This window comes from Podarcis cretensis (assembly GCF_951804945.1).
Source record: "Podarcis cretensis genome assembly, chromosome: 1".
NCBI classification, from domain to species: Eukaryota; Metazoa; Chordata; class Lepidosauria; order Squamata; family Lacertidae; genus Podarcis; species Podarcis cretensis.
In genome coordinates, this window is record NC_137170.1 from 51,493,751 (window position 1) to 51,507,971 (window position 14,221).

The window sequence follows — 14,221 nt, forward strand, 5'->3', positions numbered from 1 at the left end:
AGCAGCTGCCACCCATAGGAGACATTTAACATTGATCCCACAAGGCAGCTACTTCTTATGGTATTCCTTGAAAATGTGACCTGTGTCTCTTGAGATGTTGCTGGATGTCACCTCCAAGGATGATGGGAACTGTAGTCCAGCAACATTTAGAGGGCCTCTGGTTCCCTACACCTAGACCAGGGGTAGGCAACCTAAGGCCCGGGGGCCAGATGCGGCCCAATCGCCTTCTCAATCCAGCCTATGGACGGTCAGGGAATCAGCGTGTTTTTACATGAGTAGAATGTGTGCTTTTATTTAAAATGCATCTCTGGGTTATTTGTGGGGCATAGGAATTCATTATTTTTTCCCCAAAATATAGTCCACCACATGGTCTGAGGGATGGTGGACCGGCCCACAGCTGAAAAATGTTGCTGACCCCTGACCTAGACTAAGAGATGCAAAGCAAAATGGAAACATTTTAGTAGCTAACCCCTTGATAAAAGGGTTTCTACTTGAAACACACCAAGGTTTTAATAGAAACCAAATAATTTGCTGCAGAGCTGTCACTGGATAAACATTAGGAATCCTATTTAAAGAAAGGAAGCTTCAAGGTTACAGATAATTTCAAGGGGGAAGTGGGAGTAAAGTTAGGAAGAACTGTACATGATTAACAACATTTTTGTTCATTTCCTAACAGATACGCAGTCAAACACTATGCATATTTACTCAGAAGGAAATTCCACTTAATTCAGTTGTGCTTACCCACAATTGAGAGTGCACAGGGTTGCAGCCTTAACAGTAATCTTTCTTTAAAAAGCTAGGAAGTCTTCTCTAGGAATAAATGAAAAACATACTTCCTAACACAGAGATGAGAACCAACAGCCAGATAACTACCAAATTCTATTCATTATATCCTGCTGCAGAAGGTTCCATTTGTGGCTTATTGAACAGCTAATTTTTCACTTACACATTGCACATGCAACTGAAATATTTGCATGTTGTTATTTTTTAATTGCTAGTTTTAATAAAATGGGATTGTTTAGTTGAGATGTTTCCCATTGAGTTTTCCCATTGAGTTTTATTGTTGTATTTTATGCAAACAGCCTTGGGGCGATTTTTATTCTTGAAGAGAAGGAAGGAAGGAAGGAAGGAAGGAAGGAAGGAAGGAAGGAAGGAAGTTCTCCATTTACTCCTGCTTCCTCTTCCTATGTTGTTTCCCGTGTTGAATTTTAGATTTTAAGTTCTGTGGGGCAAGGATCTTTCAACTTGTACTTTGCAAACGGCTATGCAGATCTGAGGCCTATAAAAATAACAACAGCAGCCAAGTTCCTAGCTAAATTCCATCAGGAAGAAAAGATTGAAGCAAATTTCAGTGCCATTCTTTCAGTTGTTTCACAGAACACAAAAGTCAACTTTTCCCTGGCTGAACATGACAGGAGATTCACAGAAGCTGAAAGACACCTTTTGTCTGAAAACACTCCCCTCCCCCCAGTAAAAGCAATCCATGTTACAGCAGTAATCCAGAACCATCATTTTGTTCTTTTCACCTCATCCTTAAACAAAAACCTGCTGATTGTGACTCTTTGAATCAATGGGTCATCTCCTCTTCTGCCTCTCACTGCATAGGTGTCTTGGGCAGAAACTCAAAGGAGCTAAAAGAGAGGTGAAAATTGGTAATTTTATAGTAGATAGAAGCTGCATATATACTACTACACCTTCAAAGCACATTCATATCACATTTCTCCCCTCAAATAATTCTGGAAACTGGAGTTTACCTCTCACAGATCTCCATTAACAAACTACAGTACTCAGAATTTTCTTAGGAGGGAAATGTGTTTCACAGGTGCTTTAAAGGTATTGTGTGTACACAGTCACAAGCAGATCCTAGAACTGACAGTATTTCCTCCCCTCTCTGCCTGCAGGATTTACTTTGTCCTCCAATGGACAGAAAGAGAGGGAAAAGAAGGGATTGTTCTTACGTAATCTTTCTGGCTGTTTCTCAGACAGGAGCTCCCTGAATCACAGCCAGTGCTGGTGGTGGATGGCTTACTTGCCTGCAGAGGCAAGGTGAGGCAACTGCCTCAGGCGGCAGGATCCATGGGAGCAACAGATCCCGATGCAGATATTTCTTTGCTGCTTGTTCCTGATACAGATCTTCATTCACTGCTTCTTCCTTGGCAGGGAGGTGGGAGCTATTTTGTGATCCACCTCAGGAGCCAAAATGTGGCACAACCACAACTGCCAGCACGTGAGCTTGACTGCCTCTTATTTTGTTGCACAGGCTCCAACTGTAAGCTCGTCTGAGGGCGAGATACTGGCTTCATCACCCAACTTCAGTCAACATTGTTATTCCTGACCTAAAGGGGGTTCTAAGTGATTTTAATGTTTGTAATACAGGGTCACATGCAGCAGCAGAAGTGTCTTCCTACGGTGTCACAAGGGTCAGGAACAGCTGCACCTGTCAACAAAACTCTTCCTGCTCCACAACTACCAGAGATCCCTGGGAGGCCAGACATCCACAATCTTTAGCTGGCCAGACCCTTTAGACCTTCTTCCTGACACTGCAGGACCCCTATGTCCCCTCTCCATATTGCTTTCCCTCCATCTCTATGTGTTCTCCATGCCTTCTGCTTCCACTGCCCTTAATATTGCAAAACCCCATACACCAGGGGCAGGGAACCTTCTTCAGCCCCAGAACCACACTCCCTTCTGGTAAACCTTCCTGGGGCCACATGACAGTAGTGGGTGGGCGCTCAGGCAAAAGAGGGTGGAGCAACTGTGGTAAATTTTACCTCTGTACAGAAAGCTAGTTTCTACGAACACTAAGACGCACACCTCTCTATCCTCCATCCAGGCAAGGAAGAGATATTATCAGGCTTCAAGGACACATTCCCAACAGGCAAAACATTTAAGGAAAGCTAAAAGCAGGGCCAGTAACCGGCATGTTATAGGAGAGGGGTGTTGCAGGAGAGCCAGACAGGGAGACTTGGAGGGTCACATGTGGCCTCTGGGTCTGAGGTTCCCCACCCTTGCTAAATACCACTTCCAACCAACTCTTGGGCCCTTTTATGTTATTTTCTTGCTGGGTTTAGGGGAATGCACTCTAGAAAACTGCCATAGCCTGGGCAGATTGCTTCTGGCTGGCTGGTCTCCAAGACTTGGATGCACCCATGACAGAAGAATGAATTTTAGGACGGACATTTTGTATCTTACATTTTTTCCCCCTGGTGTTTGTTTTCATTTCTACACAGTTTATCTTGTTAAATCATTTTTGAGACCTTCGCTTTTATAAAGTGACCAATGGGTATAATAAATTATAACAATAATAATAATGTTTCTGCATGCATGCATGTCACAGCTCCAGCGACAACTTGCAGAAAAGGGTTGTGGCACAGTGGCGCACAGATCAGCCCCAGTCACAGGCTTGGAGGCCTCTTCCTGCGTCTCCTGGCACAGTCTGGCAGGGGCTGCTGGCAGGAGAAGGCAATGTAGCCCAGCAACTTCAATCAACTATAATACAAAGCACAATGACTTTAAGTGCTTGAAGCACAGGGCAGGATAGTAGTACAATGTACGGCTCTCTGTTTATGAAAGATATACCTGTGAGGAGCTATTAATCATAGCTAACTCAAGCTTCCATATTCAAGGACAGCATACCTCTGAATATTAGACATGGGAATAAAAGATCAAAATACGAATGCTGTCTTCATGTCTTGCCTGTGAGTTTTCCAGAGGCAGTTAGCTGGTCTCTGTCAGAAAGAAAATGCTGGACCTTATGGGTCTTTGGTTTAACCCAGCAAGACTTTTTTAACAGCTACCAAAAGGGAGAAGGAGAAAAGGCTTGCCATAAAGACACTGTTTAAAAGCAGGGAAGTATAAGCTTAAATCAGGTGTAATCAGCTGCTTCAGAAAAAGTACTTCAATAAATTAACAAATGAGGATGTTGATATTTTTATAAAAGCTCACCAGTTTAGTATTTGTTTCAGTTTCAGAAATATCTTAAAATTAAGAGCCTTATGAAACATAACCATAACTGCAACTCTGGAAATTTAAGAATATATTATTGTCAAATTAGTTGTGTAACTTAAGTGTCTTCTGCAGACTGTTTCCATTTCCCTTTCTCTGCTCCACCCTTTACTCCCACAATTAGGATACAAGGGATGCCTCTCCCACTCCAAAACCATGAAAGACAAAGTCACAAAAGCTCACACAGATGCATGTTTCCCTTCATCCGGTTGACACAAGCTCATTCGCTGCTTAGGTAGCTAAGGGGGCCCAGAGAGAGAAGAGGAGGGTCTGCACTTTTGAAAGTGAACTGTAGTAACCTTAGGTCCTTGGCTCAGCTCAGAGCCAGGTCTGACTCCACTATCAGCGCTGACCTTTGGACGGACAGCAGGAAATGCAATCATGACTTTGACAACTTTGTCAAGGGATTCGAACAGGAAAAATCTCATTAGTGCTCTTCCCTTGAGAGAAAAGCAGGGGTGTGGGGTGGGACACCCAAGAATGGTCCCTACCTCCTCCCATCCTCCACAAGGCAGCTTGAGGCACGTTGACAAGGACAGCCAATATTCAGGGAAATAATAAGTCAGGGAAAACGCCGAGCTGCGGAAAAAGCTAGAAGCAAGCCTCAATGCTGATCCATGTGAACTCTGCTGTTCTGCCATCAGTGCACTCTTGTACCATTTGCCCTGGGACAACCTGTAAATGTTAAAAACCTGCTGGATCAGAGCAAAGGCCTCAATAGTCCTGCATTCTGTTCTTGCAGTGGCTACCCAGATGTTGGGGGAAAGCCCACAAGCGGGTGCAAAAGCTCTGATCCCGAGAGGTATATATTCAATCTGGTCCTGGGGCCAGTTTAAACCTCTCCACCAAGCCCAGTACAGGGGAAATCCAGCAAGTGCTGCGATGGAGAATTCACTCACCACAGCCCTGGGCTGGCAAGAGAGGTTTAAACTCCTCCCTCAAACCCAGCACAGTAATAGGGATGAGCGTGGGGTGAGTGTATCTGTGTGAGAAAGAGAAGCTTACATTCTGTATACATGGGGACATGAGAGAGCTTAAACAGGGCAGAGGGCAGCCTGGGTGGGGATAAGGCTGCTGCCCACAAATATGCATCTATATAGGACTGGTGTGTGGGAGACCGGATGTTTGCTACAGTATGGTTCTGCTTGTATTTATTGGATCAGGACCCACTTGCAATGAAATGAGTAGAGTGGATGATTAATGATGTTGTGCAGGTGTGGGGGACCTCCAGCTCACAGATTTGGACTGCCAGCATTCCCTTTTTGGCCTGTGAGGCCATTCCGGGCAAGCCATGGCTCTGAGCCAGTCATATGTGACAACAGGTGTGGGGCAGGTAGCAGTGGGGTCTGGCCCAAAGGGGCTTTGCAGGCATTGCCAGTTATGAGTGTCTCCAAACAGGTGGTTGTCGGGCACTTGGAAAGAACTGCGCAAAGGGCTTAGTAAGCCCTAATCTTGGCGCTTGGGAAGTGCCAAGCATAGAGCTTGCAAAGCACATTGCACACTGTGTCCCACCCAGCTGATTGTTCAGTGTTTGGGAAGCACCACGCAAACTAGCCTTGGTCAACCATGCCCTAGATGCTTCCTGGTAGATTACTACAATACACTCTACACGGGGCTGCCCATTTGGTCTACGGACTGAACACTGAAGAGAGGGACATGGGAAGAAAACTAGCCAGGCTGCTGAAGTCCATAAGAGAAGTTAGTGGAGGAGGCGGGGGCGAAGGAACAAAAATATGAGAACTTTAAAAGTTCCATATTAGGTATAAGGAGAATGATGGCTAGAAAGTGGGAGAAGCCCATCTGTGAGCCAGGGAATGTGCATAGTCCTAACTGCCAGTGGCACAAGGCCAAATGTGAAGACGAACTTTCTGCAGACTTTGCCCGGCCAAGTTGCGTTCCCTTCTCACAACATCTGACATCACAACAAACTGCCGGCTAGAAAACAGTCCCGCAAGTCAAGCTGAAGTGTCCTTGGCTCCAAGCCAACCAGTGACAGGGCTGCACTCAAGACACACCCACCAGACGAGAAACAAGAGCCTTGAATTTCTCCAGGATGGCTTCAATTACTTGGAGCGTTGCTCTGTTTCTCCCAATGCCCTGCCCTTCCTGATGTCTCGTGTCTGATAAGGCTTTACCTACTTCATCCAGCAACTTGCCAAGGCAGCTTAAAACAACTTCTTTTATTTCCAAAGCTTCCATAGGTGATCACCAGCCCTGGCTGGTGTAAAACACTGTCTGTTGCATTGCAGCAGCCATAGAGATGGGGAACAAGTAGCCCTCCATATGTTGTTGGACTCTCATCAGTCACAACCAGCAGGTCCAGTGGTTAGGGATAATGGGAGCTGTTGCCTCAAAACATCTGGAAGGCCACAGGTTGCCCATCTCTAGTATAATAAAATGGAAAGTGAAATCAAATAACCACATCATTGTATTGCTTTCACAAAAGCTAGAAATATTATGTGCCAAGTTTTTCCTTTATGTCCTGCACACCTCATAACACTGAAAGCCGCAAGTGGATGAAGGAAACATGAGAATAACAAACAATGGAAGGATATATCATCTCTTTCCACTTAAACTGGATAATTAAGACTTAAGAAGTGTCAAGTGCATCTTAGTAAGATGGGACTCCCCTTTGAAATCTAGGCCTGTTTGTGTGATCTGTCTGCTATGTGGGCTCTAGCAGAATCTATCCCACCCCCCGCTGTTACCCTCCCCTCCCCTAAAATGTTGTCCCCCCCCCTACACACACACACATTTTGGAGGTGGCTCAAGCCCTTGCCTCTGGACAAAGCCCTGAGTCATATGATTTATTTTTAAATGCTATGTTTTTAAAATTGCAGAAACAAAGCTCACGGTGTTCTACATGCTTTAATAAAATATGGACAGGATGTACAAATGAGGAACCTGCTAATTTGACAGTGTCCAGAGATATGAAAGCCTGCGTGTGTGGGGAGAATTATTCTTCATTCTGAAGTAATCAGAAGCGTCTACCATGCGAGGAACAGCACACTTGAGTTGGCCGCTCATTCAAACATGAAAGAGAGATCCAGTGCTGGGAGGATCCAGCAGGGGAGGTTTCAAAGCCTAGCAAGATTATCTCCTCTCTTCCACAAGACATTACAGTGCTTCAGTTGCTGACTAGGAGGATATATGTGGGAATGGGCCTAAGATATTAGTTATCTTTCTACAACTAGCAGCTTTTTCTATGGAGGATGGACACTGGGGTCCTCAGCTGACTGCTCCATGCCGTCTGGACCAAGGAATAGAAAACACACACACACACACACACACACACACACACACACAATTATTGGTCTGCCCAACTAGAATGGCTGCAATAGTCACACCAGTCTAAAGACAGGATTAAACATCATCATCATCATCATCATTTTATTATTTATACCCCTGTTCCACAGGGAGGGCACCACTACCCAGAAGGCCCTGGAGGGCCTTCTTCCTCCATGAGAGCCTGGAGGTGGCAAAAGGGAGCCAAGAAAAGTGGAGTTGAGGGAGAAGGATGTGAACAAACTGGGTCTGGGCTGTACATGTGGAGGATGAGTGTCACAGAACTGCTAGGTAATTAGAAAAGAAAAAACCTGAACAACCTTAAGATTGAAAGAAGAGTGGTTTGAAATGGCATCCTGCTGTTGTTTAAGAATTACAGGACACATCTGCCCATTTCCAGCTGGAAAGGAGCAGTAATAACACCCAGGAGCTACAGGAAAGTTGGTGGAGAGGAAGGAAGACAGCTCAAAATCACAGGAGGACCCAAAGACAAAAACAGAGTAGTCCTGTTTCCAGGCATTCCTAACCCTGTGGCTGCCTCTGTGCAGTAGGGATGGGAACCTGCAGCCTCCAGACGTTGTTGAACTACAATTCCCACCATCCCTGGGAATGCTGGCTGGGGCTAATAGGAGTTGAAATTCAGCAGTAATTGCAGGATCATAGGTTCCCCATCCCTGCTGTATAGCAACATACTTTGCTAGGTACTAAAAAGATTCCAAACACAAGCCCCAACACATATTTATATATGTTGAATTGTATGTACAAGTGAAAATTAAGATGGTGGGAGGCTTGAATTTCACTGTGCTTTGCAGCATGCTCAGGAGCATGCAAGCAAAGGTATTAAAACAGTTTGAGAAGAGGGGCAGGAGATCTGGGGCCCAGTACAAAACACCCAGGTTCAGGACCCTCAGGCCATCTCCTAAAGACATCTCTGATACAAAGTCAGCCACAGGGTTAGGAAAACCTGGAAGCAGGTTTTCAAGTCTAACTGCTGTGGGGTAGGACAACAATTTTCAATGAGGGCATAGGGGAAGTACACAGGGGAAGGGTTAACTCTCCTGCCTCCAGGTGCAACCCTCACAAACCAAAAATTTCCCGCTGAGCAGCAATTGGGCTTAAAAAATAGCTTCCATTGGCACTAATGGAAACCCTTTTTAAAGTCTAATTACTGCACAGGTCAGATGGGGAAACTCCCGTAGGCTATATCCGGCTTGCAGGCCAGCAGATCTTACCCCTGTTGCATAAAGTACAGATTTGCCCAACATACGGATCTACTAAATGGAAGGGAGAACTAACTTAGGAAGGGCTGGATCAAACCAAAGGTCCATCTGGTCCAGGGTTCTAGCAGTGGTCAGCCTGATGCTTTTGAGAAGCAGACAAGCGTGGTATGAAAGCAAAATCCCTTTCCCACTGTTTGTCACCAAATGAGGGTATTAAAAAAAAATAGCCAGCTGAAACACAATCAAAATACAGGTTAAACAAAGAGCTGGAGATAAAACAAAATGTCTGTTTAAATAAAAAGGGGGTTGCCTGCTGGTGGAAGGCCACTAACAAGATAAATAGATAAGTCACAATTCCTTGGTAAGGAGTTCCAAAGTCTGGTTACAGCCCCTGAGGAGGCTTTTCTCAAATTCCCATCAAATGCACATCAGATAATCTAGTTTATGGGAGCAAACTAATTGCATACTGGAAAATTAGGTTTGCGCAACTAAAGTTGATTTAAAGTGCTCTGGTGCAACAAATCTACTTTAAGAACAACAACAACAGACTTTTGCAGTCAGTAAAATGAGGGGGATATGCCAAGATGGGGAAATGCACTAAAAAAGTGTAGGATCAATAGGAAGACATTTAATCACTCTGCAAGCAACTCAAAATGAATGCAGGATGAATATTCATTGTCATAAAATCTTCTCACAAGCAAATCAGAATGAATGCTCAACGAAGACCAGACATCGCCTAACATCAGTTTAAGTCTGGTGCAAGAAAATCAGGATGGATTGTGGGCACCACAATTTAAGAAGGCTATTAACAAGCTGAAATGTGTGCAGAGGGTGACCAAGATGATCAGATGTCTGGAAATCTAGCCTTATGAAGAATGGTTGAGGGAGCTGCGTATTTTTGGCCCGGAAAACAGGAGACTGAGAGGAGATATGAGATCCATCTACAAACATCTAAAGTGAAGTCACATGGAGGATGGAGCAAGCTTGTTTTCTCCTGCTTCAAGTTACAAGGAAGGAGGTGGTGGACTCTCCTTCAATGGAGGTTTTAAAGCAGAGGTTGGATGGCCGTCTGTCATGTATGATCTAGTTGAGATTCCTGCATTGTAGGGGGTTGGACTAGATTACCCTTTGGACCCCTTCCAACTCTACAATTCTATGATATTCTGGATGCTGAATAAGCAGGTGGTTTCATGGAGCTCCAAGTGTCTGGGTTCATTCAGAGCACTGCTGCTCGTTCCACAGCTTGGTCAACTAGAATCAACTACCATAATGCACGTGGAATTGATTTCGGTACACAGCACATGCCAAACAAAGGTTGGTCACCACTTAATGCAAGAAGAAAACCCTGCTGGATCAGACCAAAGGTCCAGAATCCTACATCCCACAGTGATCTACCAAATGTCTCTGGGAAACCCTGAAACAAATTATTGTTATTTACTTTTTTCCAGAAAAGTGAAACTCAAAGTGACTTACAAAAATGAGTAATAAAACATGGATTGAAAACAACCTAAAGAGGTTTTTTTTGTGTGTGTGTATGTGTATGTGATCCAGGTGAATAACAATGTTTTTACCAGGCCCGTAAAAACAGATAGTGATGGGGCTAGGCATACCTCCCTGAAGAAAGCATTCCATAAATGAGGAGCCACCACTGAGAAGTCCCATCCTCATGTTGCCACCCTTTTTACTTTTCACAGAAAAGAGCATGCAGGATCCAAATTGCTTCATGTGGGCAGAGGCAGTCCTTGAGGTATTGGGGTCCTGAGGTTATATAGGTCAAAACCAGCACTTTCACTTGATCACAGAAACTGATTGGTAGCCAATACAGTTTTGACAAGATTTTCTCAGATTGTCTTCCCCTGGTGAGCAACCTGCCCACTGAATTCTGCACCAGCTGCCATTTCTGAACTGTCTTCAAAAGCAGCCCTACGTATAACTCATTGCAGTAATCTAACCCGGAGGTTACCAGGGCACAGACAACAAAGGTTAGGCTATGCCTGTCCAGTAGCCTTCCCCTACTGTTGCCCCCCACTGATATTCTAAGAAATACTGCCTCTGAAGATGAAAGTTCCATTTAGCCATTATGGCTACTAGCCATTGTCCCCTATTTAAGCCTCTCAGATACAAAGACCAGGCTTCCAGCTAGCATCCACACACTGATAGCTGGTTAATATCTGCATCTTACAATCTTCCATATTAACCTTGCCTCTCCGCTTAAATATTAATTTCTTCTCTGATATTTCTTGGTGAGTAAAGTGCAACACAATTCCAACTCCAGGGAGATAGACAGATAAGGCCACCTACTGAGATCACGACTGAGCAAAGAGTTCACGGCTGGTTTCCCAGGCTGAAGCAGAAGCCGTGTGGTACTTCTATTTCCAGCCTTGCAAATGGTGGTGCAGGTTTTGGTGGGTCCTGGGCAAAACACCATCATCAATCATTTGTGCCCTCTTTTCCTGATGGGGCTTTTCACACAAACCTCCTAAAAACTCATATAGGCAAGAAGCTGACCGCACAAAGGCATATCTCTCCAGGTCTTGTGAGCTCCCTAGTGAAAGATGTGTCAAAGTTTTTAAATTGCAAATAGTGATGACTACTATGTACTGTATAGGAAAATAGAAATCTGCCTGATGCTGAGACTGAACTACTGATCCATCTAGCTCAGTACTGTCAATATGCTGACTAGCAGCAACTCTCCAGGGTTTCAGACAGCGAGTCTCTCCCAGCCCTATGCAAGGACCTTCTGGATGCAAAGCAGCTGTTCTACCTGTGCACTATGGCCCTTCTAGAGGAAGACAAATGCACCTGCACACTGTATGCCAAGCCCCTTTCATTGACCGAAAGCCACAAGGGAACAGACATCTCCCTGCACATGTCATGTGATAAGATGTTGCTGGAGAAGTGTTTTCTCTCCAACACCCAATGTTCACCCTTCTTTCTCTCCCACCTGGGCCTGAATGAGTGAAAATTTACTCAGAAGGCCCACTGTGTTAAGTGCGTGTATTTCCAATTGCAGTGTAAATCGTACAGCAGCTCAGAGGCATGTGTTTTGTACAGTCACTATTGCCAGCGTTCCATCCATACGTGTCTTGGAAAGCGGAGAAATTACACTCCTTTTAGCCAATCTCCCTCCCTTTTTTTAAATATACATCCCAAAATGGGGGATCCGAATGTGCACGTTCACTTATCTCTTTTAAGCCATTTTTAAAAAATGTTTCTTTCCGCAAATCGGACAAGTAAAGCAGTTCTTTACTTGTGCTTCCGTAACGCTGCAATCAAACAGCAATCCGGAGAAAGAAAAGCACCAAGCGCCCTCTTTATCGCCACGCATCTAGACGCACGTGTGTACGCTGCCCGAGCGCCAACAGGTGGTTTGACGCCGGTAGCTCGAGTTTGGCGCCGCCACGAAGGGGAGCGCAGAGCAGCGGCGGGACGCGGCGGCCAAAGCCCCTCGGTGGGTGAAAATGAATCTCTCGAGCGGGCGCCACCAAACTCCCCGGTTGCCCAGGGCGATCGCGTAAAGAAAGAAGTTACCCGCGTCAGCAACAGCAGCTCCAGGCGCGCCGGCAGCCCCGGAAGGGGAGGCGACAGGGCAAGCAGAAGCCCCCCTCTCGGGAGAAAGAGGGGCAGGTCGGGAGCAGGCAGAGAGCTCCGGCCCCCCAGGAAGGCCCACGGCAACCGGGCGAGGGAGCGATCAGACAGCGCCGAGCGCGCGAAGCCCAACGGCGCGCTATTGACTTCGGGCCGGCGAGAGCCGCTCCGCGCGAGTTGCAGTGATGTAATGTCAGCAAGAGCAGCAGCAGCCTCCGAGTCACATGCCTGAACTTTCCCCAACTCCACCCCCTGGTGTTCCTTTCGCCCCCTCCGATTTCTACATCCTGGCGGCGTGGTGTGCATGAGAACCCAAAACACAAGGGAAGAAGCCCCTCCTTCCTCCTGCACGCCGAATGCTGTGCTTGCGAGGATCATTTGCTTGTTCCACGTTTTTATACCGCCCTTCGTCGGAATCATATCGGGGCGGTGTACAGAATATGTAACATAGGCATGATTATTTATGAACATTTCTCTTTTTAAAGGATCCTGCGCAACCCAAAGCCCTGCTACATTCCCCCACAGGGTCTGCCTGTTAAAAAAAAGCATCACAGTCTGAAATCGTTTGGAGCCTGTTTGGGACCGACACAGCACCCCTTGTCCCAAGCTTCGCTGGGAGGTCAGCGGACTATTCCACACCCATCCACCAGCCAGCTAAGCTAAAGGCAGCTGACAGCCTTTGCTGTCAGTGACTGGAGGGCCCAGCGGACGAAATGCCACCCTGTACTTAAAGGAGTGGGGATATGACTGCACTCCAGATGCTGTTGCCTGCAGCTCCTCTTCTCCACCATTGGCCATGCCGCTGGGGCTGGTGGGAGATGCAGTCCAACCACCTCTGGAAGGCTGCAGGTTTGCTGCTCGGTGCTCTTCCTCGACTGGCAATGTATAATAGGTTGCAAATAGCAGCGCACACAAAGCAAGCATAGGAACATAGAGAGCTGCCTTATTCTGAATCAGAACATGGGGTCCCCTTAGCCAGGGCCAGCCCACCCATGAGGGAACGTAAGGCAACTGCCTCAGGTCTACAGGGGTGGCAGATCCTGCCTTCTGCCTCCTAGGAATTCATGTGGCCCTCCAGATACTGTTGTCCTCCAACTCCCATCAGCCCCAGCCAGCATGTCCAATGGTCAGGATGATGGGAGTTGTAGTCTAGCAACACATGGAGGGCCACAGATTCCCTATCCCTGCATTAAACCACATTGTCACTTATTTTAAATCACTTGATCTAAAACACCAAGGAATTCCCCCACGCTCTCCCTAAATGGCAACCCCCTGGAGAAGTATAGGAACGTAGGCAGAAAGATGCCCAAAGATGCTTCTGACCAACCATTTGCCCCAAAGCAGGATTCTCTAAATGTCACCTTCCACCTCTGAAGAGATCTGCAGACTTTTGAAAAGAGACATTCAGCTCTTGGGCCTGTTGGTCTTTGCTCTGGCTACATGATGATCCAGACAGCCCTCATCAGAGCATGGCTATGCTTAATAATACAATTAGACTTTTCAGAATTGTTGCCTTCCCCTTCTGCTTCACTCATACCAAGGATAAATGAGGAAAAGGCAATATGAGTGTGGCTGCAAAATTAAAACTATTTTAAAACATTACTGTTGACAAAATATTAGGTGAGGAGAACCAAGGTTGCTTCAGGCTGGAATGCCGTCCCTGTATACCTGGACATATGTCCTACTGAACTCAACTGGGCTCACTTCTGAGTAGGCCTGCATCAGATTGCACTGTTATTAACAACACTGCTGTGTGGTCCTCCTCTCACAACATGCTGCTTTAATCTTCATTGGATGTTCTCTCTGGGGAAAGATTTTGTCATGGGGCAATTCCCAGAGGGGTAGTAGCCGTTTTAGCATCTCACAGCAAAAACAACAGTCTTGTGACACCTTAAGAAGTGCATTGTGGCAATATGGCTTAAGATTTCATGGACTACAGTCCATTTCATAAGATACTTGAAGCATTATCCTGAGCTGGGGAAGGGGGATTGTAAACACTCAAGATCAAGGTTCTCATGTTAATTTACAAGGCCCATAATAACTTGGGTCCAGGATATCTTAAGGACTGCCTGATCCCTGTTATCACTGTCATAGCTATCATTGACATCTCTGGGGGAGTCTCT

The 14,221-nt window shown here is 46.0% G+C and overlaps 1 protein-coding gene across 4 annotated transcripts in view; it reads right to left on the reverse strand.

Annotated features, from left to right (window-relative positions):
* NR1H3 (nuclear receptor subfamily 1 group H member 3) overlaps nucleotides 1-12,351 on the reverse strand; it is a 31,734-nt gene extending 19,383 nt beyond the window's left edge. Inside the window, exon 1 of one of the 4 annotated variants that reach the window (XM_079952098.1) lies at nucleotides 12,042-12,351. The gene's annotated coding sequence lies outside the window, so the exon portion shown is untranslated. Of the gene's footprint in view, nucleotides 1-2,033; nucleotides 3,120-12,041 lie in introns of those variants that run through there. The other 3 variants (XM_079952099.1, XM_079952094.1, XM_079952097.1) reach the window with 3 other exon arrangements.
* Nucleotides 12,352-14,221: the final 1,870 nt, after the last annotated feature.